The sequence below is a fragment of the Camelus dromedarius genome, chromosome 14 (assembly GCF_036321535.1).
Source record: "Camelus dromedarius isolate mCamDro1 chromosome 14, mCamDro1.pat, whole genome shotgun sequence".
Classification (NCBI taxonomy): Eukaryota; Metazoa; Chordata; class Mammalia; order Artiodactyla; family Camelidae; genus Camelus; species Camelus dromedarius.
The window spans coordinates 6,710,358-6,724,219 of NC_087449.1; the positions used below are offsets into that span (position 1 = coordinate 6,710,358).

Genomic DNA, 13,862 nt, shown 5'->3' on the forward strand with positions numbered 1-13,862 from the left:
ATTGCTGGTTAGGTTGTTGATAGTCAGCTGGGAAATCTTTTGAGTGTGTTCCAGAATTTTTTCATTCTTGTTCAGCATTTTCATCAGTGATTTAGATCATGATTTCTTATCTTGGCACTGTTGACATTTGTGAGCCACAGAGTTCTTTGTTGTGGGAGGCTGGCATGTGCATTTTAGGATGGTTAGCAGCATCCCTGGCCTCTACCCACTAGATACTGGTAACAAACACACACACACACACACACACACCCCTCTGTTGTGACAACAAAAAAATGTCCCTAGACATTGCCAGATGTCCCCGGGGTAGAGGCAGTGGGGAGAGGCAAAATTTGAGAACCACTGATTCAGATGAATACAGAAGACATACTTGTTGAACTTAATGTTTAGCAGGATCAGGACTGCAGAAAATTTTGATTGCTAAAAGGTGGTATGTAAGTAACAAGATAAATATATATGGTCCTGTACTTTACTTTCAGGGGTGGGGCGGAATGGAAACTGACATTTAGAAGTACCTTCTTTTTGATACCCATGTTTTCTCAGCCAATCATATGAAAATGATCAACGTTTTAGATGATTGCAGTGCTATTTGCTGGAAGGAGGGAAGAAGGGCATACTACATCTTATCAGAGGATTATTTTCCCCTCCCATGCCCCCAGTATTCTGTTTTTAAGAGAGATTTATTTTCATTGCTTTTTCAGCTTTCAACACTGGTTAAGGCTCTGACTCAGATAAACCAGAATTTGAATATTGCCTCTACATTTGGTATATGTTAGGTGACCTTGTTATTAGGAGACTCAATATTAAAGAAATCACATTTGTTTTTTAATGATCTTTAAATCTAATGTGATCATAATGAAAAGACTAATGGGATTTTGTTATTTTTGATTTTTGATTTTTTTTTTTTTGAGAAGGAAAGGATTCATGATAAAATGACTGAAGTTCATTTTGTAAAATAAACATGGGAGAAGCACAAGGAAAAGCCTAGGGCAAAAAAGAGTCATAAGGATGAGCTCATTAAAATGTATGAAATTCTAGTAAAATTTATGGTATTGACATAGAAATCTACAGTTAGATTATAGAAAATAGAAGGATATTTGGCCACTCAAGTATATGATCAGATAGCATTTCAAATTAATACAGATGAGTTACTCAGTAAGTGAGGTTAAGATGGCTTGCCATTTGACAGGGAAAAGTTGGGTTTGGTTTTTTTTTTAAACTGGAACTTTCAGGTGGGTTAAAATATTTTTCTTGTAGTTTTATTGAGACATAATTGACATATAGCACTGTATGAGTTTAAGGTGTACAGCATAATTATTTGATTCAAATATATCATGAAGTGATTATCAAGTAAGTTTAGTGAACATCATCTCATAGATTATAAAATTAAAGAAATAGGAAAAAAAATTTTTTTTCTTGGGATGAGAATGCTTAGGATTTACTCTCCTAACAACTTTGATATAAAACACAGCAGTTTTGATTATATTTATCATGTTGTACATTACATCCCTTGTAGTTATTTATCTTAAAACTGAAAATTTGTACCTTTTGACTGCCTTCATTCAATTCCCTCTCCTCCCATCCTTTGCATCTGGCAGTCACAAATCTGATCTCTTTTTCTATGAGTGAATGAGTTTGCTTCTGAAGTATAAGTGACCTGCAACACTATGTTAGTAAAATCTTGAAATAAAAGATGCAGGAATATTTTCATAATTTTGGAAAAAGGAACATCCCACTCAGAGCCATAAAGGGAAAAAAATTACATTTACATAAAAATTTTTAAAAATTGCATGGCAGAAAAAGACCACAATCTAGTCAAAAGATAACTGTACCAAAAAAAAGAAAAACTCTTTAATGTATATGACAGAGTGCTTATTCATTAATAAGAAAAAAAGATTAGTAACTAATTAGAAAAAGGGCAAAGAATAAGAATGGATGATCATAGAAAGACCATATGTGTATACACACACACACACACACACACACACACAATATGTAGCTGATGAGCATGTATTAATATCTAATATAGTGAAGGTATGGTTTAGCCAGACCATTTTCCTCTTCCACTATTCTTGAGAGTAAAACTTAGGAGTCATTTTAAAAGGCAACATTTCTCGAAATGTTACACATGCCTACTCAAGGAGTTCAGCCTACAAATGTATTAGTACTGTTCACAGAGGTGTATGTACACGTATTATCTCTTGCAGCATTGTTTTTAATAGTGTAAAAACTGGCAGCAACTTCAGGTACCCCTCAGTACAGGACTGAGTTAAATAATGATGCCTTCATACAATGGAGTAGGACATTTGTCATCTGTGTAGATAATTCTGTCTGAATTTCTTGGAAGTCTGTTACTGCTGTCCGCTGTTTCTGCCGGCTCTTGATTACGATGGCGTGTTTCCTTGTGTTTTTTTCTAAAATGTAATTGTGGACTCAAGTTCATGTAGGAGGCGGTATACATTTGCTTTTGCCGGATACTCCATGGCACCAATCCAAGACCCTCTTTAATTTCTTAGTCAAGTTAATCAGACTATACTACAAGTAGTAATTTGAATCCCAACCCCATTTGAGGAATCTGTAGTTATTCATTCTTTCCCCACCGTCTCTGTCTTCCTTTCTCTCTCCCTAGAGCTCAAGCTAAGGACAGGTTTCCTTGTGGTCTCCCTTTGCTGGTAGGCAGAATTTTTCTGGTTCACCCTTCGCTAATTTTATGCAGTGATCTTAGTTTGAGGTCTCCAGCTTATGTGAGACCAAGGTCTTGTCTCTTGTAACCCAGTGGCTGTTGAAACCCAAGCCTCTTGGTTACTTGAAGGCAAAGGCCTCCAGAGCAGGTGTAGCTTCCGCATTCCACTATGGTTTTTAGTTCCTGCTTCCTTTTGGCCCATGAAGGTTTTTCTTACTTTCTGATGAGCTCATATGTTGGCTGGATTTCTCCAGGATTTCATAATGTATGCCTTGAGAGGGTTTTCAGATGACCTCTACCGTGTTGCCCTAATTGTTTAAAATAAGTAGGGACCCCAGAACGAATAAGGTCAGCCATGGAAAAGAGGTGGATCAGGAAGGCCTGATCATTACTTGTTCACCTAACAATTCTACTTCTAGGAATTTATCTGATAGACACAGGCATTTGGAAAAGCCTAGGGCATTTGGAAAATGAAATACGTACAGGGATATTCAGTGCAAAACATTGTAATAGCAGAAGAGTAGTGTGTTTTTTATCCATGGCTGCATCTTTTTCAGTTGTATTTTAGTGTTTTGCTGTAAGAATCCGTGGATATCAAACCTGGAGATTGTCTTGGTTGTTTGGATAACACATCTCATTTGTTTGCATAAGTCCCTCATTTTATTTTACCTGGCTATTTGGGTCTGAGGATTTAGCAGTGAGGTGGGGAATACACTTTGACTTGTCAGTTGGAAAAAAGAAATTGGATCCCTTCTCAGTAATATCTTTTATTTAACTGCAGGCGTGCTCTTTCTAACCCCCCACCACAGCCCCTAGAAATGGACCCAACTTTTGACCTTCCTCTTCCCGCAGTTTGTCTCCACGTGACCTCGACCCTCAGTTCTAAGCAGCCCAGTCCTTCTTACAATCCTTTACCATTGTCAGTTTAGAACTAAGTTAGCTTCTTTTTGGCCCAGAGTTCTTGGTCTCCCTATGAGTCTTTCTTAACCTTAGAGTATTAATAAGATAGTAGAAGTGTTCCCATAATTAAACAGCAGTGTGAATTGATATTTGAGCTCCAGTCTTGTCTAGCCACTAGATGTCTCTCTTGTAAAGAAATAACCTTTTATAGATCCTTAAAATTGCTTTTTGTTCTTTGGGTAAAATTACAGCATTCAAATTATAATCGTGCTGATAAATCCATCCACCTCTGTATTAATGCCACTAACACTTTTTTCCTTAAACAATTATGCGGCAATACATTTCTTAAAGCACAGGTTTTTTTGTTTTTGTTTATTTGTTTGGCATGGTGTCTTATAAGTAGTATAGGTTTGTACTATTTGCTGCAAACTGACTTTGGAAAAGAGCACAAGAAGATGAAATAATGGGTTTCCCAGCTGTGGTCATGGTGGGAGAGGTGGGTTTTGCAGTGGTCTTTAGGGGATTTCATAAAAGGTGCTCAATGCAAACTTGTTAAGTAATTGAAAATGATTAGCTCTTCAGTTTCTCTGCCATAACAGCTTTGATACATAGTTTGATGGAAGAATTTCAGAGCAACAGCAAAGACTTGAGTGTTTCTGTTATTTTGCACTGTTTTTCTAATGGATTCCCCAATCAATCAGGCATTTCCTTACTGGAGCCACGTAGACAGTGGTAAGGAAGCTCTTAAGACACAACATCACGGTGGGTGTACCTTCCACAGCAACAGTTAGCCAGCATTCATGCGAATGGAAACCACACATTCTTGATCATATTAGGGTCCCCATTACTGGTTCACCTGGAGAAGTCCTTCCTCAGAGTCACCAAGTCTCCTCCCTCATGATATGCCTCGGGAATGTGGCCCCTCCCGTTTCCTTCACTGCAGCACGTCAGCTGTAGTTCTCACACAGACCCACCTGTCTTACTCGGGACTACTGAGGAACTTCTAAGGACCCTCCCTACCTTCAGTGTCTCCTCACCTCGGTCACTCTTATACACAGATGCCAGACACATCTTCCTAAAGCATATTTTACTCTGATACTCACCTGCTCAGAATCCTTTAATGCTTCTTGTGCCCATGGGAGTCATTAGGTCTGAAATACCATCACTGGCCATAGGAAGAATTGCCAGTAGCTGAAATTAGTCATCTCATCTCTTGATCTTGAACTGTCTGAGCTGTTAAGTATTGTACCCCATTCCATGGCCTAAAATTAACTTCCTTTCTTTATCCTTCCTATTTGAAATTGTTACCTTTCAGGCAGTGGGAAATATAATCTCTGTCAAGCAATTCTTATTAAACAAATTAATGAAAGGTTTTGCTCTGTGTCTTTGCTTTTTAAAAGAAGAATAACAATATAGTTAATAATTCTTGAATGTTTATTTTATGTTAAACATGGCAAAATTAAATTTAATTTTTACATGTAAGGGAGGCTTCTTGGCAAGTTACTTACCCCTCTATACCCATTGCCTTACTTGTAACATGGGGACAGTAATGGTGCCAGTTTTGTGTATGTGGTTTTTAATCTGGAATGCATGTCAGAATTAACTGGGGCAGTTTCAAAATGCACACAGCTGGCCCTGCCCAACAGAACTCATAATTCATTGGGCTTAGGTTAGAGCTCAGGCATCTTTATTTTTAAAAAAACACCAGATGAGTCCGTACATATGTGGGCGCATATGGGAAGTCTCTGTATCTTTCTCTTGATTTTGCTATGAACCTGAAAGGGCTCTAAGAAAAATTGTCTTTAATTAAAAAAAAAAAAGCACCAGGTGATTCTGATGTTTACCTGAAAAGCACTGACCTATGTGCCAGTAAGTCACTGTCCTTGTTCTCAGTCAGTTCAGTCAGTGGGAAGACAAGTCAGCAGATTCCCACACATAGTGTGGCGAATGCTCTGAGGGGGGCACACGTGGAGTGCTGGGGGAGCACCGAGGCGGGCTCACTGCCCCGGCCTTCAGGGCTGAGCCCTGGAAAGTCCTCCCAAGAGAAGGTAGAATTTGAGCAAATTATTGAAGGGTGCAGGAGTTTTTAGGTCTAAGGTTTTATCCAGACAGAAGGGAAGGATGGTCTTACGGTAAGAATATTAGATGCAAAAAGGGTAGCAAATTTAAGACAATGTAAGTCTAGAAACGAAGGTGGAAGTTGGTTAAGTGGTAGAGGATGAGCCTGGAGAGAGCCCCACTGGGGCTGCCTTGCAGGACCTTACATGCCATGCCTGGGAGTTGAGATAGCCGCACTTTGAGCAGGCTACGTTCCTGTTCCTATAAGGGATCCATACTAAATAGTAGATCTTCATAGTTGTCCCCACCTGATTTCCTAATGTATTCAACTAAATACACCCAGGCTGGTTACATTTTTTTTTAATTAAAAAAATATTTTTTAATTTTCTTAAGGCTGGTTACGTTCTTAATCCTAGAATGTCTTCCCCTTTCATATTTTCTAGACATCTGTGAAAGTACACATAGTAGCTCATCTCCACTCTCTCCTTTGCCAGTGTTTCTATAGTACATACTTTCTCCAAAGTTAACATGAAACAGATGGTGGTGTTTAGTGTTGGTATTCCGTTTTTGGTATGCATATATCTGCTCTTCTTTCTGTATTTTAGTGATTTTTAGTAGAGGCTTTATTGGCATTTTGAACAGGACAGTTTTTGTTGTGTGGGACTTTCCCATGCATTACAGGAAGGTTAGCATCTCTGGTCCCTGCCCACTAAATGCCTGAAGTGCTTCCCAGTGTTGGAACAATCAAAACTACCTAGCCACTTGCAAATGAGGTTGCCACCACTCCCAGTGGAGAACTGCTGTATTAAGTGCTCAGGTATTTGTCAGTTATTTGAAGCAAACTGTGCTTTTTCATCTCGATCCTTACCTACTACATCCATTTTCTTAATATGCTGTCTACTAAAGCCAATACCACATGCTCAACCTGTTTCCTGTTGTTATTGGTGAAACTGATTTTTAATAGAGCAGAATATAATATCAAAATGAAAATCCAAGTATTTTCATAATGATGTGAGAAATAAAATTAGTTTTCTCCCCAGTTCCAGTAATTTTAATCATTGCTAAGTAACTGTACAGATCCTTTGTATTCTCTCTTACAAAAACACTTACTATGGTACCAATGCTAATAAAATAGATGGATTATTTTTGTGAGGAATAGTTCTATTTATGTTTGAGACTTTAAGTTTTGATCATGAAATATATTTCAAAAGATAAAATGCCTATGAGTGAAAGATTATATAGGTATTTTGTAGATTTGTTTTTTTCTTGAAGAGTTTCACATTTTTGTAGATTTTCTTCCTGCTTTAAATTAAAATAGGATTTTATAATCCATAGTGGAATAAAATGCTTTGTTCCTGAAATTTCATCAGGTATCATTTACTGTTTCCAAATTTTATAACAGTTGTGACAATATGCAGATTAGTCTATTTTCTGTTGCTTTGGAAATGCAAGATGAAACCTAGAAAGAAAATTTTAACCCCTTATATCAGTGTTATGATGCTTTATTTTGCATGAAATAAAATGCCCAGTTCAATCCATTTTGAGCTAGAAAAAGAGCATATTATTGGCTCTCATAACTGAATGTCCAAGGGTAGAATGGACTTCAGGGTTAATAGGTACAGTGAATCAATTATATCATCAAGGACCCAGTTTATTTCTGATTCTCCATTGCATCTTCTATGGTATCAGTTAAATTTTTGTGGTCATAAGTTTATCCTAGTTACAGTTTCGGTTACAGTAAAAGTCTGAGTGCTGCTTTCCCAACATAACTGAACAGGAAACCTGAAATTCACCATGATTAGGCTACCTGGGTCATCTGCCCAATCCTGAGCCATTGTGTCCGGGAGAATGTAAGATGTGAGTTTCTTAGGCCAACCAGTAAGTGTATTCTCCTGGAGGTAGAGCTGGGGTCCAGTCACCAAAATAAGGAGGACTGTAGGAAGGGATTGCCAAGAGTATAACTCTTAAAAGTGGCTTTTAAATATGGAGGCAAATATTTAAAATAAAATATAATTGAGATCCATTTGAATTATTAGTACAGAAAAGTACGTGGTTTGTTGTTGAACTTTCATTTCTGGCAAGTTTATAGTAGTATACTTACTAGACTAGAGCATGGACTCCGGAGTTCACATACCAGCCCTGCCACCTCCCAGCTGAATAGTGACCTTGGAAGAGGGACTGACTTCTCTCTGCCTCCATGTTCTCACCTGTAAATGAAATAATGGCATTTATCCCATAGAGTTAAAAGAACTAAATGAATTAATACATATAAAACATTTAGAACAATGTTTGACATACAAAAGGCACTTAATAAACTGTAGTCAACCCTCCCTATCTGCAGGTTCTGCATCTACAGATTTAGTCAATCACAGATTGAAAATATTTGAGGCAAAAAAATTCTAAAAGGTTCTGAAAACCAAAACTTGAATTTGCTGCACACCAGTGGATATTTACATAGTATTTTGTATTTTATTAGGTATTATAAGTAATCTAGAGATGATTTAAAATAAAATATACAGGAGGATGTATCTAGGTTGTATGCAAATATTATACCAATTTAGGTAAAGGACTGGAGCATCTTCAATTTTGGTATCTGCAGCAGGGTACAGGGGAGAAGGCTGAACCGACTCCCCCAAGATACCAAGGGGTGACTGTGTTGTCATGACTATTGCTACTTGCTAGTGCTCTCTGGTAAAAAGGATCTACTGGTAGTTTTTATAACCTGTAGACTTTTCTGATTTAATTAGTGGTATAGTATTTTGAAGATGAGCATATGGAAAATCTAGCTTTAGCTCACCTCGTGGCATCACCTGTATTTAAAAATCATAAGTAAAAATTTCAGGCATATTTGAACTGCACCATGTCAGTGAACCTCTCAGAAGTCATGGGAGATACTTCCCTTAACTATAAACAAAGGCTAAAAAGTTAATGTCCTGAATATACTATAGAGACACTTGGTAGGAGAGAACTAGGAGCATGATGGATCTTCTTCTAAGCCCTTCATTTCACTCTTCTTTAGAAACATTTGTTGGTGATACATTAGCCACAGAATAAAATCCATATTTCGCAGAGCATTCAGGGCCCTTTAAAATCCAGTATTAGTCCACATGTCCAGTTTCATAAACACTGAATTCACTGTAAGTAGAATTTGGTTATAAACTCATGGTGCAATATTCTCAGTTAAAGGCCCTGTCAGTATTTCCTTTCTAAGCTTCATAATACAGGACATTAAATTGAAGGTAGAATTACAACAGTGGTAATAACAGTATGTAACATTTTTGATTATCATGTTCCAAGCTCTTGACATATATGTACTCATGTAATTTATGACATAGATATTATTGTCATCCTCATTTTCTGTGAGAACCCTGAGGCACAGAGAAATTGTGCCTCTGGCTCACAATAACATGAAATAATAAATTGCTAAGAGTAGGGTTCAAACCAAGTCCATTTAACCTCTGCCCTCTCCTACCTCTGGGCATTACAGTATATTGGGTATTCTTTCTGTGTACAGTGTCAATAAAGAACAGGGTTTTATTTGAAACTCTGTACTCCTCTCACAGTGATATGGAAGGAAGAATGCAGTGGGTTGGTGTCTGACTCACTGCCCTAAAAAGAAGTCTGCTTTGGGCTCATCCCCTCTGTTTCTTTGTGTCCCTTATGCCTAGCAAGCTGTCAGAAGTGTTCTTTGAGTAAATGTTGGTTAATCAGTGATGGAATGGAATGAGAACTGATTTTTTTTTTTAAGGGACAAAGATATTCAAGTTCATTTAAATTTTGTATTGGAAATCTTAGTTCTTAGAATTCAGCCTCCATGTGTAACTCATAGTTGTTGCATATTTCTTGAATGAGATAACTTTGAAGCTGTCAAATAATTAGATAAGTAACCCTTTCTAATTGGATAATAATTTCTGTGATAAAATGGAAACATCTTAAAATAACACAATAATAAAATTTAAGTTTAAAAAGAATGTTAAAGTTATTCCTGTCCTTTCTGTGACTACCATCCTGCGTTTCCCCATGAAAACATCTTTAATTTTGCTGACTTTAAAAAATAACGAGGGGGGCATATATCCAGAAGGAACCCTACTTCAGGATGACACCTGCACCCCAATGTTCATAGCAGCGCTATTTACAATAGCCAAGACATGAAAACAGCCTAAATGTCCATCGACAGATGACTGGATAAAGAAGATGTGCTGTATTTATACAATGGAATACTATTCAGCCATAAAAATGACACCATAATGCCATTTGCAGCAACTTCGATGTCCCTGGAGAATGTCATTCTAAGTGCAGTAAGCCAGAAAGAGAGAGAAAAATACCATACGAGATCACTCATATATAGAATCTTTAAGAAAAAAAAGAAAGAAAGAAAAGGAAGAGACCAATGATCATAAATATAAAACAGAAACAGACTCATAGACATAGAATACAAACTTGTGGTTGCCAGAGGGGAGAGGAGTGGGAAGGGACAGACTGGGAGTTTGAAATCTGTAGATACTGACAGGTATATATAGAATAGATAAATAAGATTACACTGTATAGCACAGGGAAAGATATACAAGATGTTGTGGTAGCTCACGGTGAAAAAGAATGTGATGATGAATATATGTACATGTGTAACTGAAAAATTGTGCTCTACATTGGAAGTTGACACAACATTGTAAACTGACTATAACTCAATAAAAAGATAAAGAAGAATTGTAATCACCAAATAAATAAATAAATAAATAACCAGAGGGAGGGTGCAGCTCAAGTGATAGAGCACATGCTTAGCACACACAAGGTCCTGGATTCAGTCCCCAGTACCTCCTCTAAAACTAAATAAATAAGTAAACCTAATTACCTCTCCCCCTCAGAAATACAAAATAAATTTTAAAAATAATTTAAAAAATAACCAGTCACTATGTCAACAGTTTATTTAAGACAGACACATAAAGTAGGAATTAAGTCCTTTCATAATGTCAAGAAATAACCATAGTTAAAAGTTTGGAGCATATTCTTCATACTTGTAAATACAGAATCAAGAAGTCAGAAGTGTAATTGAGTATATTAGGATAGAGCTCCCCCCCAGTTTGTGTCTTCATCTACATATTACTTTTCTTAAAATTGTGGGAGAGAATGATCTTTAGCAGCTTCTAGTAAGCAAGAGTTGTTAAATAAGTGGCCTATATTAACTCACCAAAATCAAGTACAAAATACTATTTATTTTCCTCATTTAATACTTGTACATGTAAGTGATTCTCAACCTTTTTTTTCATTATCACCTCCCAAGGAGCCTTTTTAAACATCTTCCCTCTAATTGCCCCCCTATGGTATTTTAATACCACCATATACTGTATATCTATTTATGGACAGTGGCCCTCCAAAGGGCCACAAACCACTATAATACCTGAGGGTTTTTGTGCCCTCCCAAGAACCAGTTTTCAGCCTTTTTGAGGTGATGCTGCCCCCATTGAGAATGCATAGTGTGTGTGTGGAGGGGTGGGGAGGAGAAAGCTTTGCTATACATGAAAAGTTACTTCAGTTTCATGACACTCAGAGAAGAGGTCATTTTTTTCTGTTACTTTGCCAGGTTGTCCTGAAGGGAACATTAGGCTTAATAATTGTCATCATTACTTCACCAGCCTATTATCAAACTCTAAACATAGTGCCTGAAAGTGCCTAAGTTACCTAGAATATTCTGGGCGCAGTATTTCCATTCTTGAGAATGTTGATGAATATGAAAAGGACACAGTGACATTATTATAGTTGAAGGCATTTTGTTGAATTTAAGGAACCGTTGTCCTAATTCATTAGGAGCAATAACAAATATTTAAACCTCTATCCCAGTGATTCTTAAAAGTAGTGATTTTGCTTCCCAGAGGACATTTGCAATATTTGGGACCATTTTTGGTTGTCGCAACTGAGGGAGTGGGTGTTGTTAGTGGCATCTCATGGGCAGAGGCCTGGGGTGCTGCCAAATATCCTGCAAAGCACGGTGTATCCCCACCCCTGGAACCATAACGGAATTATTGGGTCCAAAATGTCAGTGCTGCTGAGCCTGAGAAACCCAGCTTCCCTAATGATTCTGCTTCTTGGAACCTATCTTTGGAAAATAATTGAAAATACAGAAACAATTGTGTATATACCTAAAGATGCTCACTGAAGCATTATTAACTTCAATTTTTCCCTTTACAGGGTCTGTTCTTTCAGAAAGCTTACAGACAAAAAACAGGGGACTCAGAGTCCCCCTCATAAGCAGTATTTTTGGGATTTTGATGCATGTGTATTTTTTAAGTAGAACATATATCACTATATGTACTTACGAGAAATGAGAAACAAACTTAATTCTTCCAGACTTAGGAATAGATTTGATTGCCTGTGTCAGGACTACATCAGTTTTAAGAACACTGAAGAACTACTTAAACTCACCCATTTCAGGAATTCTTTATACAGCATCCTTCAACTTCTTTGTCCACTCTCACTTACCTCTTATACTCTGAATTGCTGTTCTCAAATGCTTCTTATAAGCTACCATAGAATAAAAAATACAGGCAGTTTTTCAATGAAGTTAACTTTTAGTTCTGTGTACCAGTAGAGGTAAATGATAGCCCCATCCCTGGGGCTATCAAATATTCTTTTATTTTTTCTTTACTGTGATTTAATATGGAAGAACAAGAACAAATGGTAAAAAATTGGACGCAATCATGTCATAAATGTCTATCATTAGAGTAAATAAATAGATTTTAGCATTCTTCATACAATAGAATATTATACAACAGTTAAAATTAATAATCTATCTGTATCATAAATCTCTAAGGAATAATGTAAATGCAAAAGCAAGGCATAAGATATTTAGAGTATGACAACACTGAAATCAATGTTAATATCACAGAAAACACTATTGTTTATAGATATGTATGTATATATTAAAAATATAAAATCATGGATGGAAGGAATACACACCCAACCTCAGGATAGTGGTTACCTCTGATAATGGGAAGGGAACTGGATCAAGGAACAGTAAAAAGGCTCATCGACCATATCAATAACCTTGTATTTCTTAGAAGAAAAAAGATAGCTCAAGCATATAAATAAAGCAGTATAAAGCTGGTTAGGTCAGAGTATAGGTGTGTTAAATGTTTTTATTCTCTTTGTTTTTGAAATACTGCAAAAATCACATTTTTTGAAAGTAAATGTATTTTTCACATTTGTTCATGTTTGAACTGAGGCCAAATATAGAAAGATTTTTATAATAGTCATAATTTAGCAATATATGTATAATGAAACAGTAATGAATGACTTCCTCATAACCATAACTGGTTAACTACAGCAAAAAAAATGATTTCCAAGGGCTTTTATCTCTTTGTTTTTGGAATGTTAAGTACTTTCTGAAGGTATTTAGGGTCTGCTGAATGTTAAGAAAAGTGAATGGTTCTTGAAATTACTCAAGCAATGATTGGGGTGATTAAGTATGATTTACAATTCCACAGGGTGACAAGTTGGTAATCTTTCTTCCCCCTATAACTTAACAAATTATTTAGAATATTTTCTAAACAAATATATTTAAACAAATACATTTAGAAAGAAACCATATTGTGCATTAAAATTTAAAAATCAGCTTATTTCATAGCAAGAGAGAAATGTGATATCGCTGAGCCTCTTAATGGTGATATTATGCTGTGCCTGTTAACACAGATAACAAAATATTACAAGGTATTTCATTTTGGAAGAATTATTTGTTTAAAACCAGTTACTGTTGTGTTTACATTCAGATTTCTTTGTAAGTTTTTTCCTCTGGGACGTTAGACATCTGACCTTTAAATTAGTAAGGGTTCTTTACAAGTTTGTTCTATCAAAAAAAAGGATTAAACTTAACATGATTGTTTCTTGTATGATAAGTGGCACTATCAACATAGGCAAAATCAAGTATATTTTTCCCTAGTTAGCGCCCAAAAGTGTCTTGTTATTAAAGAAAACATCCATAAGCGTATCTGTAGTAACTTACCCTAATATAAGGATTTTTACTTGCTTTTGTGCTCATTGTCTTGTGACAGAAATTTGACTGACTCATATAAATGTTTGGTGGGAGACAATCTACTAGATTGTATTAAAAGAAAGTTATTTTAGGTTTTGGGACCATGCTGCTAAGGGATAGATTTATAGAGGATACTAGCCATTGCTTGGACATGCAGTTGGCAGTTAACTTGCCAACGGATTGTTAGAAATTCTCCTAGGT

At 36.4% G+C, this 13,862-nt stretch overlaps 1 protein-coding gene across 1 annotated transcript in view; it reads left to right on the forward strand.

Moving 5' to 3' along the window:
* Positions 1-13,862, forward strand: part of ZNHIT6 (zinc finger HIT-type containing 6) — a 49,778-nt gene that overhangs the window by 12,229 nt on the left and 23,687 nt on the right. The gene's annotated exons all lie outside the window — the stretch shown is intronic.